The sequence below is a fragment of the Protopterus annectens genome, chromosome 7.part0 (assembly GCF_019279795.1).
Source record: "Protopterus annectens isolate FY-2018-M chromosome 7.part0, PAN1.0, whole genome shotgun sequence".
Classification (NCBI taxonomy): Eukaryota; Metazoa; Chordata; order Ceratodontiformes; family Protopteridae; genus Protopterus; species Protopterus annectens.
Genome location: NC_056739.1, coordinates 262,002,291 through 262,025,650, shown reverse-complemented (window position 1 = coordinate 262,025,650; position 23,360 = coordinate 262,002,291).

Sequence of the window (23,360 nt, the reverse complement as noted above, 5' to 3'; positions counted from 1 at the left end):
CTTCTCGGGTGCTAATGTGTCATGGACATGCACACCTTACCCGGACAGGTGGTAGTGGGTTGCCACCCGTACCCATCTCCTCTTGTGGGTTGCTATGATCCAACACCCTCTTTGTATTGTATGTTCAGGCTATGCACCTGTGTGGGGCATGTGGGCATGCAATGCACTACTGCGTACCTTTGCACCCATTGCAGAACATGTCACACAGGTACACTGGCAGCCATACACTTCACAGCTTGATGATGGTACAACACGTGTTGTACACACGTAACACATATCCTGTGGGACATGGTCATATGTACAGGCATGTCCAACAGTCACGTACCACTGCTACCCCTACATGACGGATATGCAGTACATGTGGCGGTACAGCAACTGTCACATGTAGTCGTGCAATGCCCCCCTACCTATATGTCGTGGTACTGCCTGTGGGGGATATGCGTCTGCATCCATGCTGTGGCCATAGCTGACAGTTGTACATCGATATGTGCAACATACCTCATTTGGTGTTCTCATGGGTGCATGTTCAACATGGCTCCGCATTGTTTGTGTCTGTCACACAGTCATTGTTGTACATGGTTTACATGCCAGCCATGGCTTACTGTGTGTGATTCCATGTACTTCATTGGGATACCAGCATTATACATTATAACAGCATATTCCAGCCATCACATAGCCTTCCTAGATGACACTGTTAGCCAGCCAGTAGGAGGTGTTCCGCCATCTGCATATAGGTCACACAGTACGAGGGCGGCTGACACCCATTCTGGGGACAGGGTTCTGTCAGCTGTGGATGGGTGTGATGCTGTCGACAACCATGACTGCGCCTGATGGTCACATCTGGATGGGTAACAGTCACAACACACACCTACCTTCACGTAGTAACACATCATCTACAACAATGGACATTCCTGCCAGAACAATGTGTGCAGTATGTCTGTATGACCACTGCAGGCACCACTGGTGGCCCCCAGCATGGCAGCCAACAGCACCAGTGTATATCCTGTGGAACCATGGGTTACACCATTCACAACACACCTGTCTCAGATGACCCTGTTGTGGATCACAGTGCAGTTCCACACATCATGTTACACTAGGCATCATGCACTGATATATTGCGGACGTGTGAACGGCTGTGCAACTCAACATATGCACACATGACACATCACCTGGTACAACATATCTGTCATACAACATGTTATTGTGACCGCCCTGTGATGGCATTACACAGGCTACGTGTACTGGGACATGTGATGGCTCACCGGTATATTCACCCTCTGGGTGTGTGTCTAGCCAAGTGTACAGTAGGCAGTGGTCTGAACACAGGGTCACTGTACATTGACCTACTCTGTCACTGCAACTGTTGACTATGCTCATACTGTACTTATACAGGCATGTGGTATCTGACCACTATGACAGTCCTGGTCGACCACACTGCTGTGGCACACATGACCTGCGGACATCCGCCTGGGGTGTGGAGCACACATGTACATCTTCACATGCTATACTGCCTCTGTGGCGGTGTCACATGACTGTCTCCAGCAGGGCTGTAACAGGCAGGCATGGCATGGGGTCATGTGGGACAATGCTTGCACCTTCCACTGTGCTGCACACAAGCAAGGCACACACACTAGTGCACCACTCACATTTATCTGCAGTGCCTGGGACCTGCCTCCATGCTCTGCACAGCACACCTGCAAGTACAGATTGTACACGGATCATACCTCCCAGGCACATACCAGGACTGCAACACACACAGGTGAGGGGATCCCACATCACACAGTGTTTTGCACACATACTGGATATTTGCCGAACACAATGCATCATAGGTGCTCCATGTTCAGATACCCATGTTTGTGACCGCTAGACACATTGTAACACGCAACAGAGCTTACATTGTACACCACAGGTTACATGCTGTCTGTGTTGTCATACTGTACATTGGGCCTCAGACAGCTGATACTGCCATGTGCTGACAGTGACCCACACTTCCCTAGAATGGACACCCATGTACCCACACATGCTTGAGGCATGCACTCCACCTAGCTGGGTGACACATTACACAACACATACCATACCTACACTACCCTCAGCATGCACGATACCTCCATGTGTCTGGTTTGTTAAACCTGGGGTTATCCCCCCTTTGGTAGATTAACATATATGCTTCACGGCCCTGCTAGCCACACCTTGGACACACACCCATCGCAGCATACATGGAACATGTGTTCTACAGCCAGTACTACTGACGTCTGCTGACAGGGGTTGTTAATGGCATGGCACCCCGGCAGATGGACAGTGTACATAACTATGCTGACACATACCACAGTGCACTTCCGTAGCATGTACGCAATGGTAGGGACCATGCTATTCCACACAGAGACATGGCGGTACTGGCCTTTTCACAGACGCCACGGTGGTGGTCATGTTCCATGCACATCTGCTGTATGGGCACATGTGCAGGCTGTTGCACAGTGGTGTATATTCACATGTGTGGGGTGCATCACTTGACAGCCATGGTGGGTCCTTGTGGTCCATCACATGCTCCAAGGCTAGCTACCTACACATGACTGCCATACATTGCAGTGTGGGTCCTCAGGCAGTGTGGTGGTATGTCTGTGTTGTTTGGCTACATCCACATTCAATGTCGCATACAACAGTCACCCAGGCATTGCAGACTGAGATAATGTTGGCAACATGCCAGGCAATGGTGTACTTACCAACAATACACACTTTCACTCACTACAGGGTTGCAATCCATACATGGACATCGTAGTGTCCCTGTGGACACATACATGGTACTGCCATGCACACGTTATGTCCTAAGACACTGTCCCAATGTCACCTTCCGATCTCCCTAGCTGTTATGTCCCGCCAACCTGTTTGGTATATGTCTCCACACCAGCCCACTGAATTCACTGCTAGCCTGTTGTCGGACATTGTGCACCTTGACCATCACACTGCCGCATCTATCACACTACACATGGGTGGCACTGCATTGCACGTGTGGGACTGCATTCGTACACCCATGACTGGACCATTCTGTATGGCACTGGGGCACATCCTCACAAACGTACTTCACGCACTCATTGATGACCTCCATGCCTTTACTGGTACCCTTGTTGGGCTTCTGTGCGCCACAGCACGCCACATACACATGCTGGCCACCTGTCATACCATTGCATGGGTGGTTGGTGTGGTACAGAGGGCAACAGATCAGACATTGTCCTCACATTGCCCTTCAGCACCATTCCATGTTCTGGTATTGGCAACGTACACATCCACCTGCACATCATACCCTGTGTCTCAGGATGTTAGGCTATATGACTCCTGGACAGGACACACAGTGGTGCAAGCATATCATGCTACCTACTACATGTCAGGTACATATGGCATTACACAGTCCTCAGTCATGGGGCCCCTCATGTTCACTATTTGCTTACATACACAACATGCTGTCACAGAGTACTGTCCATGCCTAGATATCCCACATCTACATACCTGGCACCATTATAGCTCCACCAGCTCATACTGATAACAACCGTACGGGTGTCGGTGTGGCAGATACATCATTTGGGTGTCATGGCATCAGGATGCATGACACATGGTGCATGCACATCACCTTTGCATAGCAACATTCATCCACTGAGTATCACATGGATACTGTCCCGTACATTCATATCAAATTGTACATGGTTGCTGTACACACAAATGCCCCACATGGTGCTGTGGTTACCATATTCCACTGTGGCATGGGTACACATCTGCAGGGCCACACCTATCTGTACTGTGTGTGATGCTGGTACATAGGTAGCCATTGTACCTGTGGCATACACACATCTACACACGGGCAAGGTTACAATACCACATTCGTGGTGTACCTTCCACAATGGCTACGACTTTACATGGCACAGCATTGTCATGCCATGATGTGTACTAGGCTCAGACAGTTTACATATGCGGCTGACAGACGGAAAACACATCTGTACACATCTGCATACCACATACACAGGGGTGTCTTCTGCTCTGACATGGACCATGTCCTCCGCATTACTGATGCATGTAGTACTCATACATGGCAATTGCAGTGGGCAGTGTGAACGGACCACTCATGGATATGTGCACACATGCCACATTGCATGGGAGGGGCTTCTGTGTTACTTCCGCAGACACAACACACACCATGCTGTGGAACATAGGTCCTGTGCACATCCCACAGGGACACACAGTGGCACTGTTCATGTGATAGCTCCCTTGCTGTTTGAGTGACACGTAGTCATGGTACCACCACAGCAGCAGTACTGTGTAGACATGCAGTTGACACCCACCTCTGCTGTTCGCTGGACACTACCATGGGGAGGTGACACTACTGTGTACACTGCACATGTGTTTACACATGGACCTGCCGGACTTCATTGTTGCCCACATTGCACCTGCTACAGATCGTTTGGCCATGGTTACTTGGTGTTCCTTCCATTTCGGATGGCTATTATGCTACTACTCTGTCCCATATCTACAGGCCATATGTATCCTGTTATTGTACATACCAATAGGCAATAACTCCATTATGCATGATATGCCTGTGATACTGTGTATGATGTCTGTCATATCCACCATGACAGCTTTACATTACACATAGTTGACATAGTGTCCCCTACTGCAAGGCATACGCGTCGGGCGCACATTACGTATGACATGGCCGCTATATGCCCATACACATGTGTGCTGTGACAATATACATACATGTCCTATCCCCTGCTATGGCACTTCCTTGTTGGACATCCACTGCCAGCATCGGCGTGTGGTGTGGCATTGTTCTCTGTTATGCCCCCCTGTGGCAGCCCTTGTGTTATCCCGGCTGTGTACATGATGTCCCACTGCTGTGCACACGGTGTCCATACTCGTTGATATGCTCAGCAGGATAGCACTACATAACCACCTTTCACCACTCTCTGCATTATGGACAAGTATCATTACTTACAAACACCATTCACATACAGTACAGCTTCATCATACACATCATGCGTTACACACCTGTACATATCGTGGGTTCTACATACCTTGTCAGTGTTTCGTTCCGTTTTTCTTTGCGTGTTTCGGTATTCCGATTTGTTACTCTTTTCGTTGTAGAGTACCGGTTCGGTATGAGCATACGGTTTGAATATCCTGGGAGTCATCCTTATATCCATCGATACCTGCAACATGTGGGTTCATCACACCAATAGCTGTTCCTCACTGTGTACTTGTGCGCATATCACCTGTGCATCTACTCCATTCGTACATTACGCATCGTAACTAGGGTATGGTTGCATTCCTCACCTGGGCGTTGGCTATTTGCCCTACCTTCGTGGAGATGGTCTGTATTGTGTTATGTTATGTGTAACTGCAGCCGCTATGTGTGGCGACAGGTACATTTCGCAGTGGTGTTAGCCGTGGATTGTGTGTGTTGGGTATGGTATTATGTTCGACATGTGGGTGACCCTGTCCTGACGGCGTCTGTTGATGGCGTTTTGCATTCGGATGTGTAACATAGCTGTTGTATTCCTTTAAACAATGGATGCAAGTATGCATCCGCTGTTGATAGTGTTTCCCACGCGAGATGTTGTGGTTATGCAGCTGTCATTGACTGCCTGTATGTTTGTGCTGCTATTACGGCTTGTATCCCTTTGATATGTGCGATGGGGAATATCGGAGGTTGTAGGTGATGGATAAGGGTTGTGGGCCTTGCATCTCTACATACATGGTACGCTTGTCTGTGTGCTCCATCCCTGCCTGGGGAGTTGACAGTTAATTGTCTGTTGTTCTGGGAGTGTAGGTTGTGTTGTTGTCATGTGGTGTTGGTATCGCCTGCGTGTGTGCTTCCTGCATGTATTCCTCCGTCACATCGGTGGTATATCTGCGGTTGTTTGTACGTGATGACTATCCCTTGTCATTCTGTCCCAGATATTTACAGTCATTGTGGTCCTGTACTTGGGATGGCCTGTTTGCCAGTGGTTGCCACCTATTCAGGTGGTGATTGCTTGTTTGACACTTGTAGAACACACAGTGGTGTTTACGGGCCGATACGTGGCCACGGTCAGTACCAGGGTAGCACATGCGTATTTTGCCGACGTATCGTTTAGAAATTAGCATATCGGTGTCATACATACGGTCATGATTAGTACATACGCCCTTTCCATTTCATGTGGGGTATATTCCTGTGGTACATTCTGGGACATTTTCACTTTGCATCGTTATACATCGCCACACGCCTAGCCAGGGTGGGGCTCTCAGTACTACTTTGGGACTATTGGTGTACATACGCCTGTGGCTAGTGTACTGTATGCCTACACATGTTATTCCACTCCGCCTCTAACATGGCACCAACATACACATTTTACAGAGGCACACACATTACACTCGCACAGCGAAACACACGGCACCCTCACCGCACACATACACATACTGCGGCAGTCACAGGGACGGTTGCACACAGTACCTGCGTGGGCCGCATCACTGGCGGCAGTGTCTACCTCCCCCCTCATATCATCATAGTATTACCCGTGCATGTACTGTTACTGTACTGTGGCCTGGCGATCATTCCGACTCGCGGTTATGCATTTCGGTATGTTGACCTTTCCATGGGTGGCGGTTTCCTCTTCTGTTAAACCTCCCGGATGCTCAGGTTGTCTTCCACTATGTATACTATGTACAGATATCGCGTGTTACTTCTCTGTCACCCTACATCCCTCTGATTCCCTGTCTTACCTGTTGTACTTATATGTATATGTGTACATATATTTCTATATATGTAATTATATCTATCTACATATCTGTATATGAACATATCTACATGTCTATATGTATACACCTTGCAGTGAACGTGGCAGCATACAGCAACGCCGTCTGCTGTAGGACCCGCGTACGGTTCAGGTGTTGGCGTTCCATGCTCCGCTGGCTGTTGGGTTACAGTGTTTGGGTGCTGCCTATGTTGGAGTCACACATGGGGCCACCCATACGGTACACTTTACGGGTGGCCATGTTTGTGTGCTGTCCATTTCACTGTGTGTGCAGGTAGGGAGGTGTCAGTCCATGGGGCCTACGCTGTCAGAGTATGTGCTATATGTTCCCTCTTTGCCAGGGCATAGGCATATTAGGTATGCCTCCGTCTGCCTACTGGGGCTGGCACAGTGTGTTCATGGTCCTGAACCCTCTGTGCCTGGACTGGCCTTGGCAGTTGTGGTGGGCTTTGTGGCCCTTCACCATTATGTCCCTGCAGCAGCTGCTTCCGCAGGATCATATTATGTAGCATGGCACATACTATGAATATGTGGGCACATGTGCCTGGAGAGTACTGCAGGGCTCCACTGGATGTATCCAAGCACCGGAACCGTGATTTCAGCATCCCAAACACATGCTCTATGATTATTCTGGTTTGTGCATGTGCCTCATTATGGCGTTCTTGCATGTGTGTGTGTGTGCATTTCTGATGGGAGTCATCATCCACGGCTCCAGTGCATAGCCAGCATCCCTCACAAGGTGGCCTTGTGGGATGTCCCCCCTGGCGAATACCTGGTACAGCTGTGAGGCATGCCAGATATGGGAGTTGTGGTAGCTTCCAGGGCTGCCAGCACACACATCCATGATAATGCCCTGTGCATTGCACACGACCTGGCAATTGATGGAGGGGAATCCCTTGCGGTTTATGTAGCGTCTACCCTGCTCCCCAGGTGGTGACTTGATTTGTATGTGCGTACAGTCTATCGCACCCAGTACCTCCGGGTATTGTGCCACACGGTGGAAGTGGCACATATTGCTAGCCAACTCCTCCTGAGATCTGGGGAAGTATATATGCTCATTGGCATGTGGTAACATGGCATCCAGAAACTGGTGTAGTACCCTGGATGCTGATGCCTGTGAGATGCCCATTATATCCCCAGTTGGCCTTTGAAAGGTACCTGTGGCCAGTAGTCGTAAGCTTACACATACCTTTGTGTCCACTGGGATGGGCTCCCCTCTGTTGTTTCTTGTTCTCAGGCGTGGCCGGCACAGCTCCACTATTTGCTGTAACATGTCCCTATCCACCCTGTAACGCTCTACTATCTCCAGGTCTTGTAGCCCCTGGTAGGTTACCCTTGGTCTGAACACTCTCCTTCTCCTCTGAGGCCTACGGTAGTTGTCGGCACCCTCCTCCACAACTCTGTCTGTCTCTAACACATGCTGATGGATCACGGCCACGGCGGCACCCAACATGTACATTTTAAAAGTTCCCCATGTGTTTACACCTATGGTGCGGCGTTTGGGAATACACGGCTGTGTGTTGTGTGCATTCACACTTTATACTGTTGTGCTGTACACCCGGTGATGTCATAGGGTGTGTCTGTGCGGCCGTATGTGGGGATTATCTTCCGTGTTTTACCGTTGGCACTGCAACGCTGTTGCCTTTGGTGTTGCATTACTCTTGCCTGCAATGGATTAGCTTTCGACCTTACCTTACTGTTTCTGTTTCTGCACGTTGCACCTACTATTTCCTGGCATGCATCCTGCAGAGCCCTGTCATGTGTAGTTTCTGGGACATGGCATATCGTGCGTTGTGTGTGCCGCCGCCGTTATGCTGCCTGTCTACTTGGCTCTGCTGTGTCAGGTCTTCACTCTTTGCAATCTGCAACCTCCCCTACTTTCTTTGCATTCATATGCCTCCCCTATCCCGTTTTGCAGGTTTCTGCATGCAGAGTTGTCAGCTGCCGCCGATTGGCCTTCGTGGGTTGATTACTGTTGATTGCTCATTACTACTCCAATTATACTGCTTCCGCATTTCCTCATATTCTCAACATCACCTTCCTGTATCCGATGTTATTTGCGGGGCGAGCGTCACATGACTGGGTTAAGGGAACGTAGTCATCCTCATGCACATGCACCTCTGCGCGCATTGTGTGCTTTCAGCTCAACTATTTCCCCACACGCCGGTCCTGCAGCTGTGATGTGCAATGTACAGCCCAGGTTTGCTGAGCTCCAAAGTGCTTCCTCCTACAGTGGCACACCCCTCTGCAGGTGACATGTATTCCCTCTGAGCCACTCCTCAGTGTATTATTGCTGAGCCGTTTGGTACAGCCTTACGCCGGCGGGGGTTTTGCGATTCAGTATTATCTGCCTCATTTACATGGCATTGACTACTAATTCATAGTTACCGCTCTGAACACTGCCGCGACTCCTTGGCAACCCTTGCACCGTGGATGTGGCTTTCCATGCATACCATGGTGTATTGTGGCTGTGAAGCTGATGTGTATTACACTGCTGTTTTATGACATTGTCATATTATGTCATTGTTTAGCACCTTCCGCAGACATGTCCTGGGGTTCTGCTGTGAGTTTCTGTGGACATACCATTTATGTTATTATTTACATGTTGTGCATGTTTTCTTTTGACATTCTCTGTGTCTTTCGCCATTGGCATATGGCAATAGTGTGATACCTGACGTTGACAGCCTTCCGTTACTCCTATGTTATGTTTGGGTAAATGTAAACCGTTTTTTTTTTTGGTTTACATTGCCGTGCCCTTATGCTACGCCTGCGCCACTTCGTGGATCGCTATATGCCTTCATTTGCATGGTGCAACACCGCACATGGGGTGTTTAGCATACCTACACCAGAGGCGGCACAGATCCGGCGCACGGCGGTAGTGCACGTGAAATTGGATCATACCTGAATCGCTCGGCGGCCATATTTGGCATTGTAACGCCTACGCTATGCGTCCACCTGGCACAGCGTTCATGAATCCTGGGGTATATCTCTTAACCACATCAATAAAAAAACAAACATAGCTTCACAATTACTCCAACTAAAATTGGTTGGAAACATTAGTTGCAAAAATAGGGAAATGAATACATACATAGCAACCTGGTTTGTGCAGTAAATTAAACATTTTCTTCTGTAGGTTTTATGAATTCTGTTCAGACTCATAGAGTTGCACGTATCCTACAACTCATTTCCTAATCCTGCAGTGCAATATACTTCTAGGAATTCTGATTAGATTCACAACTTTGTTCCTTATCCTGAAACTCATTCCATAATCCTGCAGTGCAAGATGCTTTTAGGAATGTTGATTAGACTCATAGCTTTGGCCCTTATCCTAAAACTAATTCCCTATTCCTACAGTACAAGATATTTCATTTACTATGTACCTGGCAAAATATATTCACAGAAAAAACACAGTAACAGCCATTGACACTGTCAGATCCAGATATCTGAGATTATATACACTAAGTATCTGATTTATGAGGAAAAAATGCAGTGCAGTTCATTATAGGAAGGCGTGGACCTTATTGTCTAGGAATAAAAATATTGCTCAATACAGATGCAATTTGTGAAATACAAAAACACAAAGTAACACTATGACACTCTCCACCTCTTCACAGTAAAGGTTAGAAAAACAGTATGCAAATAAGGTACACTGTTGTGTAAATAAAGATGTATTTTTCCCATGACAAATATCAAAGGGAGAGTAATAAAAATATAGTGGCAGTCAGGAGGAGATGGGGAAAGAAATACTTACACAGTAATGCCTGTTTACTGGGAAGTGCTTAGTGAAAAGAAGAACAGGTACAGATGCAACTTACCATTTCAGGTCATATGATACTAATTCTTAGCTAGGCACAGTTTTATCAGACTGATGTGCTAAGCGTTTCCTGAATGTTACAGAACATACAGAGCTGAAATGGATATCTCTTGTGACAGGTACCATGTCATCATCACTCCAAATTAAACATGCAGCTGACTCAGCATAAAGGAGATCACTAGTGTAGCATCCATTTTTTTAGTTATTTGTCTTTGTTTACTGGGAGAGTCCGACTGGGTAATACCCATTTTCAGCTGAGGTCCTGGGAGTAAAGCCACCTGCTAACTTCAAATAAGAATGCTAAGCATCATCCTTAAGTATGCTAAGAAGTACATATACGTCAAATAAATACAGTGTTGGACATTGTTTGCCATACTGAAGGTGAAGTTTATGTGCCTATTTAAACTCAGAAGGTTTGTAATAGTATTCATCTGATAACTCTTAATGTATTTTCCTTGCTCTGAAACATGAGGCTGCTGTGGAATTTGGTAATAGGTCAGCATATAGCTGTCATGGTAAAGAAAATTAATCGAGTGCTACACACCAAGATGCACAAAAAGAAAACCAGAAAACAGCACAAAATCAAAAGACATACAGTGGGCTCTGTGTCCATCTACAGTGACATGTAGAACAGCATTGGCTAGACCTGGACACACCATGTGGTAGATAACATTGGTGCTATGCAGAATGGCTAGACATCAATATGCCTCATTTCAGTGTGCACAAAGCAGTACAATGAACAAGCACACACTGCTGTGCAGAACGATCAGTTACATACCAGTTTAAGGTGTGCAGTGCAAATACTATGTGAGCAGTACATCTGGCAGGATGTAAACTTACACAAGTGCTGCATGCCCCTCAGCATCAGATGCACGGGTTACAATACAATGTTGTGTCGTTGTCAACCCCTTTTCTCCCATTTTTACATGTGGTAGAGGCGTTGCATCAAGTAAGACTAAAATTGCTTTGTAAGAAATAGGCCTTCAGCTTCTGTTGCACTTAGATGAATTGGTTACTTTCATACTTATGGTCAGTGGGGGTAAACATCAACACAGAACCTCACACAGCTTACTCCACCAGCAATGGTACTCCAAGCGAGAGAAACAGATTGCTTTTGTGGAAATGCCAGCCTGAATTTCTGGCCATCATGAGCATACAGTTCATCATTCAAAGAGGCAATGTTCAGAATTTTTGCGGTACAGAGCATCTGCTCTTTAAATTTCTTTGTTAAAATTTATTTGCATTATCCTATTTCAACAAAATAATCTATTGTTCTTTTTTTTCTAGCAAAAAGGTCAAGCACTGAAAGGCAAATCCCATAGCACTGAAGAGCAAAGAAAAGAAAAGTAATACCTGGCTTAGTCGGACTTATGTCTTGTAAAATGGAGATTAATGATTTCATGTACACTGGCTCTTGTAGGTTTTATGACTGTAAAGGTATGCACAGATCTGTCCAGCTTCAGACCTTTTGTGATATGCAGAAGACTATACATTTAGTTGACTACTGTACTAAATCAGGCTTGGTAAGAACAAGTAAAAATAGGAAGGAATCTCAACAAAAGTGCTTGGTGCAGGCACTTTTCTGAGACAGCTGTCTGCATTGTAGAGTCTACCCATTTCATATTGTCACTGTCAGCAGTTACATAAATGGTTATGAGTGAAATTATAATTTTAATTTCTGCTACCATCTGTGCTCTGTTCTACGATACACCTTAGGATATAAGCACAGATGATTTTATTCTTTGCAAGTCAGATTATTATTTTTATTTTCTGAAACTATAGCTTAGTCCATGATAGAACTTGGAATAGTAAAATGCACATGCATATCTACTGATCCATAAGAGAATGCTTTTATGGAAGGATTTAGGTGATTATGCATTTTTTCTGTCAACCTTCCATTTCCGTATAGACCCACTTAAGCCATTTTTCTTTGCAAAACATTAATCAAAACAGATTTTATTGAGGACAATTATAGTTTAAGAATACATTTCCTCACTAACTATTTTTACATAGATAACATTCCTTTAAATGATTCAATTATACAGGTATACACCAAGCCAAAATGATGACAACATTCTGTGTTATTTAAATGTTTTTAAAGTCTTACAGTATAACTATGCACCATATGAAGACAATATTATTTGCAACCCCTGAATCTTTTTTTGTTATTACTATTCTTATCATCTATTCCTTTTTATTACCCCTTTTTCCTGATTTAACTCATTAATCTTGGTTTTACTAGACAAGGTAGTAAACCCGTCAAACATCTCTGCAAACAAGTTTACAGCTTCCCGCACAGATTTACAAGGAGACATCACTTTCTTCACTGCAATAGTGCTTCATGTTGCCTCCTTCAGAATTTATGTAGTGAGAATAGCTTTGCTGAGTTGAAACATCTTACTTTCCCTAGAATCTGACTTTTTTCATTTCCCAGTACTGCTTAAGGTACAACATTAGCCAATAAAACTGAAAAGAAAGACAACTGACAAATGCTTCAGTCTGGAAAGAAATGAAGGTATACACACCGTAGGTACTATTCAATGAGAGATATGAAATGTTAGAGCCTATCCATGTTTATCAGAATTTCATATGGGGAAGCCAAATGACAGTAAGTAGTGACAAAGTGGACCACGTAAAATCACTCAAATATGACAATCAAAATTTATAAAACGCATGTAATGAACTACCATTTTAAATGTTTAGCTTTTTTTCTGATGTCATATCAGGTCAAAAAGTTTTCTTTTAAATTAGTTAGCTGAACAGCAGAGTGTCTAGCTTCCATGAATGAAAAGTACAAATGACAAAACTTTAGTCTTTCTTTTTAAATACAGCTCAAAAATATAGAGCAAAGAGAATTGAATTAGAAGTATGTCAGTGGTTGACAGTATGCTGACGAGGCTTGCATATATTCTTTTAAACATCTTAAAGAACTTCACTTCCAGGATTTCAGCCTGATCAGTAAATCAGCAGTGTGATTCAGACCTGTGGAATGCATTAGACTTGCAATGGAAATAGTCACTCCGTAAGCTGCGGCTGCATTTCGGTAGTTGGATTTGGTGAATGGCATCTATCAATGCTAGCCAGCAACATGCCCATTCTGCCAGACCTCCAAATCTAACATTGTAAATTATAAATATATATCAGGACAATTTAAGTGCTGATCATATTTGCAACATTGTATCACAACCTCTACATACATGCACACACACACACACACACACACACACACACACACACACACACACACACACACACACACACACACACACACTTTTCTCCTTGATAAAAAAGATAATGTTTGCATTAAAGTATTTTAGAATAACACCATTACTTGACAAATGAATTTAAACTTGTAAACAACGTTAATAAGAATTATAATAAATGTTAAAAATTGCATTTCTAACATTGTGCCCATTTCTGATCATAAATAATCATTGTTTTTACAACAGTATAATATTTTTCTCCAGCATGGTAAATAGTAAAAGTATGCAAACATCATAAAAGGAATTCACATGTGGACAGTCTTGCCAAGGAATCTGTCTCATTGTTCACAGTCATCATAGGGCACATGATATTGTTTCTCACACTTTTTACTAAAAAGGTTTCTTCCTTGCTTGGCTCTTAAAATCACCAAGTCTAGTCATTAGAATAAGCCCCAGTTCATTCACAAATTGCATTTTCTTTGAAAAATCATGCCTAATCATTATGCTGACTTGTGTTTCCTCTGTGATTAGTTGTGTAGAACTTCTCGACCCTCTCAGCATGCTTTTCATTGTTGTCTGTATGGTGTACTTTTCATTCATCCATGTATCCATCCATCCATCTACAACCCCTTTATTCCCATTTGTGCATATGGGGTTGGGGGTCTCACTTCACCAGTGACAATAATCTAGAGCCCACATTTACATCACCAGATGGCTAGGCCTGCCAGGCTAGCTCCTATGCACCACAGACTCACCTCATACTCACACCTATGGCCAATTTAGAGTGTTCAATCCACCAGCTGTATGTATTTGGAAAGTGGAAGGAAACCATCTAAACACAGGGATGAAATGCAGACCCTGCCCAGAAAGCACTCTAGCTGAGAATCAAAACAGGGAACCACTTGCTGTGAGGCAACATCATTACCAGCTGTGTGAAGGCTGCCAGCCTAGCTAGACATAATTTTGTAGATAATTCTATGTCATTTGTAAATATTAATATAATCCACAGGCTTGGTTTACAAATGTAAAGAGAACTATATGTTATGATTAAACTATATGTTGTACTGAGCTTCAAAAATGTAACCACAGTGCACTCTGCTGGAAGAAAGCTGATAAGTCAAGCATTGTATGACTGATTTCAAGCTCAGAGACAGGATGTCTGGGCCAGTAAATTATTTTTTATTGTATTGATTTAGGAGATAATTACTAAGGTTTTACATGTATAATGTATTTTATTGCTGTGGCTTCCTGGCCAGGTGCAGTTTACTAAGAAATGTAAATTTTGAGTTTCTGTTAGCCTGGGAAACTAAATCAGAACTGTTAAGAATGATGTAATCTGAAATGACTCAGCAGGACTGTGTTATCAATTTAAGACTTTCCCAGAGAGAAAGAGAGAGCATTTTGGAATTTCTCTGAACCTGAACACATCAACTCACCAGGACTTGCTTGCTCTGTATATAAGCAAGATATTTATTTAGGATTCCTATCAGTTCGTCTAAACTTCAGCAGTTCAAACACCATATGTTTGAACTGTGAAGTTCAAAAACTGATTATTGTGAAGCAGCGAAACACCGAATTCTTTTCCAGGGAAAGAATTCAGTGGGCTGTTTCTGTGGCTTTGCGATTTTCAGTACTGTGGTGAAAAGTTACGGGTCAGGTTCAGGTAAGTGTGTGATTGTGTGGATGTTAGGGTTAGGGCACGGGTTAGGTGAGTTAGGGTTATGGCACAGGTGAGGTGGGCATGCAATAGTGGCAGATTTTTGGGTTAGGGCGGGATAGGTGAGTTAGGGTTAGGGCACGGGTCAGGTGAATGTGTGATAGTGACGGACCTTAGGGTTAGGGTTTGGGTTAAGGTAAGTGGATAGATAGTAGTGTATGTACAGTTTAGTGTAGGGTTAGATGTTGGATTTTAAGTGTATGTGTGTGGATTGCTGTTTTTTTGGTGTGTGTTGTGTGTGTGTTTCTTGGAACAGCGATTTCTTTCCCTGGGAAAAAAATCGCTGTTCTAAGCCTTCGATGGTTTTGCACTTTGAGGTTAGAAGTTTCAACATATGGTGTTTGAACTTCTGCTGTTTCGACGAAGTGTTATAGACCCATTTATTTATAACAGCTGTTCTCTATATTTATGTCAGACTATTCTACAGTATTAGTTTAAAGCACTTTCCTGTGATTTCTGAACTCTTGATTAGCACTGAGTTGCATTGATGAGATTTGTCTTGTGCTTTTATTTATTATTAAATATTTTTAAATGTTTCAACTGTGACTGTTTTGTGCAGGAATAATTTAAGCTGTAGAGTACTTGCATGTATTTAGTGATACTGTACTAAGCCACTTCAGAATAGCCTTAGCCCTGGGTTACACTTACTATTTTGATAACAGTAATATTACACAGAGAAATTGGTCACCCTTTGGGAAGGGCCTTAGTAGCTAAGATTAGTTGGTGGCAGTGATTACTACCTTATAGCTTGGAAGAAGGGGGCATAGCTGGAGAACCTGTGCCAGCCTTCCCCAGGAGTTCCCGTGTGTTTGAATATAATCCAAATATCAAAGTGTGTGTGTGTCTCAGCTACTTGTACAGGGACACAAAGCACTGGTTGGACAGAGAGGGTACTGGAGGTTTTGGCTTGACTACTTGGCTGGGATCTGAACCCTATCGCTGTGCCAGTGGGGAGTCTTGTTGGGGATCTGAAGAGAAATGAAGAAACCAGCCCCAGACTGACTGCAATCACTGTGTGCTCTTAAGGGAAATTTTACTTTACTGTGTGTGTACTTTTTATCCTTCCCAATGTGGATGCCCCTCACTGGTGCTAGGGGTGAGGACTGAGGTGTCTTGATTACTGGGCCAGTGCACAGGCATCACAAACTGCACCACTGTGCCACCTTTTATGGTGCATCTTCATATTTGAAAATGTTATTGCCTGTGCTTGCAACAAATTTCACTACAACTGACAAAGTGCCATTACTCTTCTGAATGCCATTTACATGCTTCACAGAACTGTATGAACTCTAAAATATTAAGGGGAGGGTCACTATCTTATGTTACAACATCTGGTATTCCAATCCAGTCAGGGATTTTGGCTCTAACTGGCACTACTGGATGAGCTGGTATACATGTGATACACTCCACTACTCCAGTGATCCTCATTCAGTATGAGTAAATAGTTTCTGTTATAAATCTACTACAAATAGGCTCATAAATGTCTACACTGCCATCTGTCCATTTTGCTTTGGATAGTTCAACATCTGAACAAGCACTTTTGGTTTTCTCATGTGCCTTCCAAAGAGATTTTTGAGTGTTTTTTTCTGCTTTTTCAAAGTGCTTATCCTTTTGGTATTTATGTAGTATCTTCAGTAACTTCATCTTTTCCTATCCTTTCTTCTAGCTGTAGGCAAACTGTGTATTTTAGAGAGCATTTCAGTGAATTCATGTGCTTTGCTACATGAGAAATTCCATTAAATCAAATATTAAATTTGGAAATCTGTCAGTCACTTTTGCTTTTACCGCAGAACACCCTTTCACTGATGTAAGCTCAAGGATCTGCAACAAAAAGCTGGTACCAGTGAGCCACAGTGCTTCCCAAACTTAATCCAACTACCTGGTATGGGAAGTGAACTTACAGTCTCCTAGTCTTCCATCATCCAAGGCAATGGTCCCACCTGTTAAGTTATTGTGTAGTCAAAATATATCACATACGAATTATGTCATAGCTTGATGGATGCTGTAATTAAAACTACAGCAAACACCTTCGTCTCACCATCATTGTTTATTTGGTACCTCACTCATGGTAGGGATAAAACCCAAATAAATCAGCACATGCAACTTAAACAGTAATATGTTGAGCTAGCATGCCAGCACAAGGTCAAGTCAGTAATCAAAACTCAGGAAGTATTATTTGTGAAAAAGTATAAAACAAATTATGTAGTTTTCATCTACTGACTCATTGAATCACTTTTTTTTTTTCTCTAGTAAAAATTAATACATTAAAATGAAGAATCACAAAGTTCCAGATAGACAGTCATAAATGCAATGGCTTTTGGAGCAAAATATACTTTTCATAGCCTCAGTTTTATTTCTATGTCTGCAGAAAGCTCTGCATGACTTTGCAATATCACTGCATGACTTTTAAACTTCTTTAAATAAGCTGCTATCAGTGTTTGATGTGTACATCCATTTCCACTACAGTGAAATGCTGTTTCAATTAATCAGAAATGACAGTTTAAAAACTAAGACTATTTTTATTAATTAAAAAAAATATTACACATAAGCACAAATGACAGTAAATGTAATTTTATTTTAAAATGCAGTAAGCAAGTTTCTTCTTTTATAACAGAGTAGTAATCCTAGTATAACTTTGAATTTATCTTTTCATTGCAGTGTTAAGTAGGTTTTCACAAAACTTCATAAAAGATTAAAACTAAGAGGGGGAACACAAACAGGAAAGATAAATAATATGATAGTAGAAACCTAGCCAATTTTAAAGTTAAAAAAGGAAAGAAAATAGCTCTGTAGATTTCTAGCCTCCCAATATAAGAAAGGCTGTCATATTCATATCTTACGTTCACATTACTAAAAGTGATAGATACATTTCATAACAGTAAAATAGCATTAAGCCTTAAAAAAGATGACAGATTAGCAGGGCTTACTGATAAACCGGAACATACATGAGGGAGTCACATTGGTGGGCAGAGCTCAGGAGAGTTATTTAACCCCCCCCCCTTCCTGTGAGCAGCTGCATTCTGATGGTTGGCTCAAAGGAAGGAGCAACGGAATCTAGCCATGGTCGATCTACAGTGAAACCATCAGCCAACATCCAGATAGGTAACAAATTTGGAATTAAGGCTGTTTGTCTATTTGAATGATGTTGAGACTGGTTAACTTTATTGCTGGCTTTGTGGTAAGGTCTTAAGTTGTAGTATGGTTGTTCCAAGTTCAAACCTAGTGGGTTTGTTCTTTTTTTTTTTTTTTTTTTGGGGGGGGGGGGGTCATACCAGAAAAAATCTCTCAGATGTCCAGATTTTGGCTCATAAGAGCAATATTTAAAAATTAATCCCATTCTGGGCCAATGTCCCCCAATTATTTTGTCTCTGTCCAGATTTATCATGCTAAAAGGTTGAGAGGTATGGTAGATTTCATTGCTTGAGTTAGATAGTAGTTTTTGTCATATATTCTTGGTCCGTTTCTCATCACCTTTATGTTTCTAGGAAATCTTTGAGGATTGAAGTCATTAATGATGACATAAATTTGACCTTCAGACTTCATCTCAATGCTTTGGCTTCACACAAGAATGTTTTATGTCCTTAGTGCTTCTCTGTGAGGAGGGGTATTATGCTCTTTCAGTCAGTATGAATCAACATTGCAGAATGCCCACAGCAATGGAGCATTCAGAGCACCTCTTTGTCAAACAGAAGTCTAAAATTTAATCTTCCATTATTTATTCCCTATCTATATATATACATCTATATTTATATATATAAATATCTAAGGTATAATAACATTAATCTAACTTTAAGGAGTAGTATCTGCAATCTGACCCCTAGTTATGTGATAGTAATTTGAAGACATTTGGACACATTATCTGCTTGCTTTGTGCTGGTCTTTCATTTAAATAAAGTAAATCGAAGAGATAAGAATTTTGTTCACATTGCAGTTGGACAGATAGGTAGTTACTCACAGCGTATATACTAGAAGTTAATACATTATAAAAATATATTAATGTTGCAGGAAGGGCATTCAGTATAGGAAGTTTTTTTTTTAATTATAATAGAATTTGGGGTCTAATAAATGTAGCTGTAGGCAGGTGTCTAAGTATCATGGAAGTAATGGAAGGCAAAAACTCTGCAAGTTTATCAGCTTTGATGGGTGATAAGATAGGAAGGCAAATTAGTTTTACATAAATATATAAAAAAGTGTAAATATAAAATAAACACATAAAAGGCTGTCAGGTTGTTTTTCATAGATGGTGCATGATCCTTTTATTAAGTATTGCCTAATATTTTGCAAGTACCTCATCATAGTACCAGCTTTCTTAGTCAGGTGGGCTCCCTCACTTGCTTGACTCAACTGGGCTTGCTTTTTTTTTCCGGTGTATGGCAACCATGGGCACTAACTTGGGTATTTTATTGTTTCAAGAAAGTTATTCTTGGGTTCCTAGCATTTTCAATGCAATAACATTTCACTCTATTTCCTTATAGGTATTCTGACCCTGCAAGATTTGAAGGCTAGATGACAATAACTAACTCGGGATGCACAAGGCCTCTTTTCAGACTTAAAACTGGCACATAGTCAACAGAGCAGCCTGCTTAACAGGAAAAGACTCCAACAATTCTGAGAAGAGTAAACGTTAAATGATCCACAGCAGACAGAAAAATCCAGACTTAAGATCCAGAAAGATGTCCATAGCTCTGCAGACATTCCAGTTCCAGAAGTCATTTAAGAAGCATGAAATGACAAGTTTGTTGTGTCAGGAATACCCTTTGCTTGTTAGAAGCCAATCAGTAGATGATTATTTAAGAGAATTCTTACACTCGTTGCCTGATGATGGTAGGTCTAGGATTTTTGCCGTAGTTTTGGAAAGGAACTTTGGATCTCCACCAGCCATATCAATGAGTACTGGACAAGGCCTCCTGCAAACATGTCCAGGCCAGGCTGCTTCTTCACTGCCAATGCAGAACCTGAGACCTCCCCCCATTGAGGATGGCAAGTCAAATGACTCAGAACTCAGGTCAGCCCAGTTTCTAACCCCTTTGGCCATGGATAGCTCAACTGGTGTCAGACATTAAGGCATATGTCCCCTTATACATCAAACAGAAAGACATTAAAGGAGATTTCACAGACATCTTTGATTTAATCAACATGGAAGGCATTCAGAGAAATCTTGAGGTTGACAAATTTGGGTATAAAGACTTGCTGCATCCTTGGTAAGAAGGCTATAGCCAAGACAGTAAACATGAAATGGGATAATTGGATTCTGGGTTTTCTGGTATATATTACGATTCTCATTGAAAAAGACCTAAGCCAGGCCCTTCCAATTTTAGATTACTTTCTTTCCTTTAACAAAGCTCACCACATCTGTGTGTGCATGTGTCTGTGTGTGTGTGGGTGTGTGTGTGTGTGTGTGTGTGTGTGTGTGTGTGTGTGTGTGTGTGTGTGTGTGTGTGTGGGTGGGGGGGCATCTTTGCTTGGACTTGCTATGGCCAAAGGATCAGGAATTTAAAAGCAGCATTCAGGAGACACAGGTGAGATCAGCGACACCTGGATATTTGTCTCAGAGTCTTGTTGGACAAAGCTAATTCCCTGGGCAATGACTACCTAAATGAGAACTAAATGAAGGTTACATTTTGCTAGGTCTTCAACACTGGGAAATATTCATGACCTAAATAAAGGTTCACCTATCTTTGATCTCACTTTGGGAGAGCGCACCCTGTTGTTAGATGTTGGGAAAATCAGGTCAACCTGCACTAAACCCTACTGAACTTTAAATGATAAAGGTCCTAACCAGAGACAGGAAAACCCAGAAGCAGACATTTTTCCACTGGCAAAAAGGTAATCTTTCACAGGGTCAGTTACAACCTCAGGCATTTCCATTCCCTGATCAGACTCAATAAACTTGCCACCATACTTTCAGAATATCCTGATAAGAAAGCAGCTTCATATCTCATCAGAGGTTTTTCCTCTAGTATCACCATTGAGTCTTAGGTGTCTTTGAATTCCAATGTAGTTACAAACCTAGTCCATGAAAGGGAATGAACAAAAGGCTCTTAAGTTACTTGAGAAAGCAACATTATCAGAAATAATCACTGGCCCATTTTCTCATCCTCCTACAAAATATCCACCATAGGCTTGGTCCCAAATAAGAAAGAATGGGATTTTTCTCAGTCAGCTAGTCTTTCTGTCAATTATTTTACCAACGAACATTAATCTAGGGTACACTATGCATCTCTAAATCAGGCTGTTCAGGTAATCAAAGAATTTTTATTATGTGTGGCAGTAATTTTATGATGAAATTACTCATAAAGAAATAAACAGGACAATTTAAACCTGTGAAGGATTTTTGTGACTGTTCATTTCTTATTATTTTTTCTTTAGTAATAGTGGGCAATAATACCTTAGTACTCAAGCTGAAGCTGGAAGTATAGCTTACACATGAGTTACAATCACTTACCAATGCTTGTACCGCCAAGAATTATAGAACCTTACAGTCTCAACTTTCTCTGCTATTTAAACACTGAGAAAATGGATAATTTAAACACTGTTAGTAATAACAATTCATCTAATAATTTTCCATCCACTAAACAGCACAGAAGTACGTAAAGAAACATGAATAATACAATTTATAATCATATAAAATCTCCCTGATTACGTAATATAAATATTAAGAAATTACAAGTAAGCTGTCATATTGGTTAAGGAAAAGGAGTCATAGGTCAAAGAGATTATGTTAGAAGTAAAATATGAAGCTGTACATTTGCATGAAAAGAAATGAAAGTTACTGAATTTGAATATATAATGAATATCCATAAGACTTTATTAAATAGTAATGCAGAGAAAGAAATAATGGTGTTCAGTGAAAAATAAAGGGAAGAGTGGTCACGGTAGTGCAGTGGTTAGTGTTGTCACCTCACAGCAAGAGATCCTCTGGTTCAATTCTCAGCTGGGGTGCCTTCTGTGCAGAGTCTGCATCTCCTCCCTGTGGTCGCATGGGTTTCCTCCGGGTGTTCTGGTTTCAACCCAAAGACATGCCGCAGGTGGATTGGACACTCTAAATTGGCCCTAGGCGTGACTGCATGTGTGCCTTCTGTGGAAGCTTGGGCTGGCAACTCGACACCATAAAACTCTACAGCCAATCATGAGCAGACAGGTGATCTGCTGTGTTGAGCCCTAACTGGGAAAAAGCCAGAAGAAGAAGTGAAAAATAAAGGAAAAGTAAGAAGAACAAGACAAAGTGATTCATCTTAAGTATTAAAAGATTTTAAATCTCAAACAAAAGAAAACATCTGCAAGCAAAATATAAAGAACAATCATAATGGCAGTGGGCAAATCAATTCTGCCAGAGAGGGAAATAAGACTATCTCAGGAAAATTGATTAAGAAAGTTAAAAAATAAGTAATCAAAAATGAAAGAAAAAGGTAGGATGAAACAAACATAAAGATAGCATTGAATTAATGAGAAAGGATGTGAGGAAAAGCCACAAGAAATGTGTTACAGAAAGATGATAACAAAAGATAATTGACACTAACATATACTTAGTCAGATGCAGTTAACATTTTATGTGGCAACACCATTAAAATAAGTTGACTAGCAAAAGACACAATAGGTCTCCAAAGATTATAGCAGGTTGGGTGTCAAGAACAATTTACAAAAAACAGAAAGCGAGCATGACGAAAACATACTACTGGAATTAATATGTGTTATAAGGACTACAGGCACCCTTGTTCACAATTCCTTATCTTTTGACCATCATGTCCCAGTAATGGTTTGGAATTCCTTTGACTTGACTCAACTAATTTTCAAAAGCCTCTCCTCTAGATCCAATGCAGTTTTAATTCCTTTTTTCTCATCTCTCA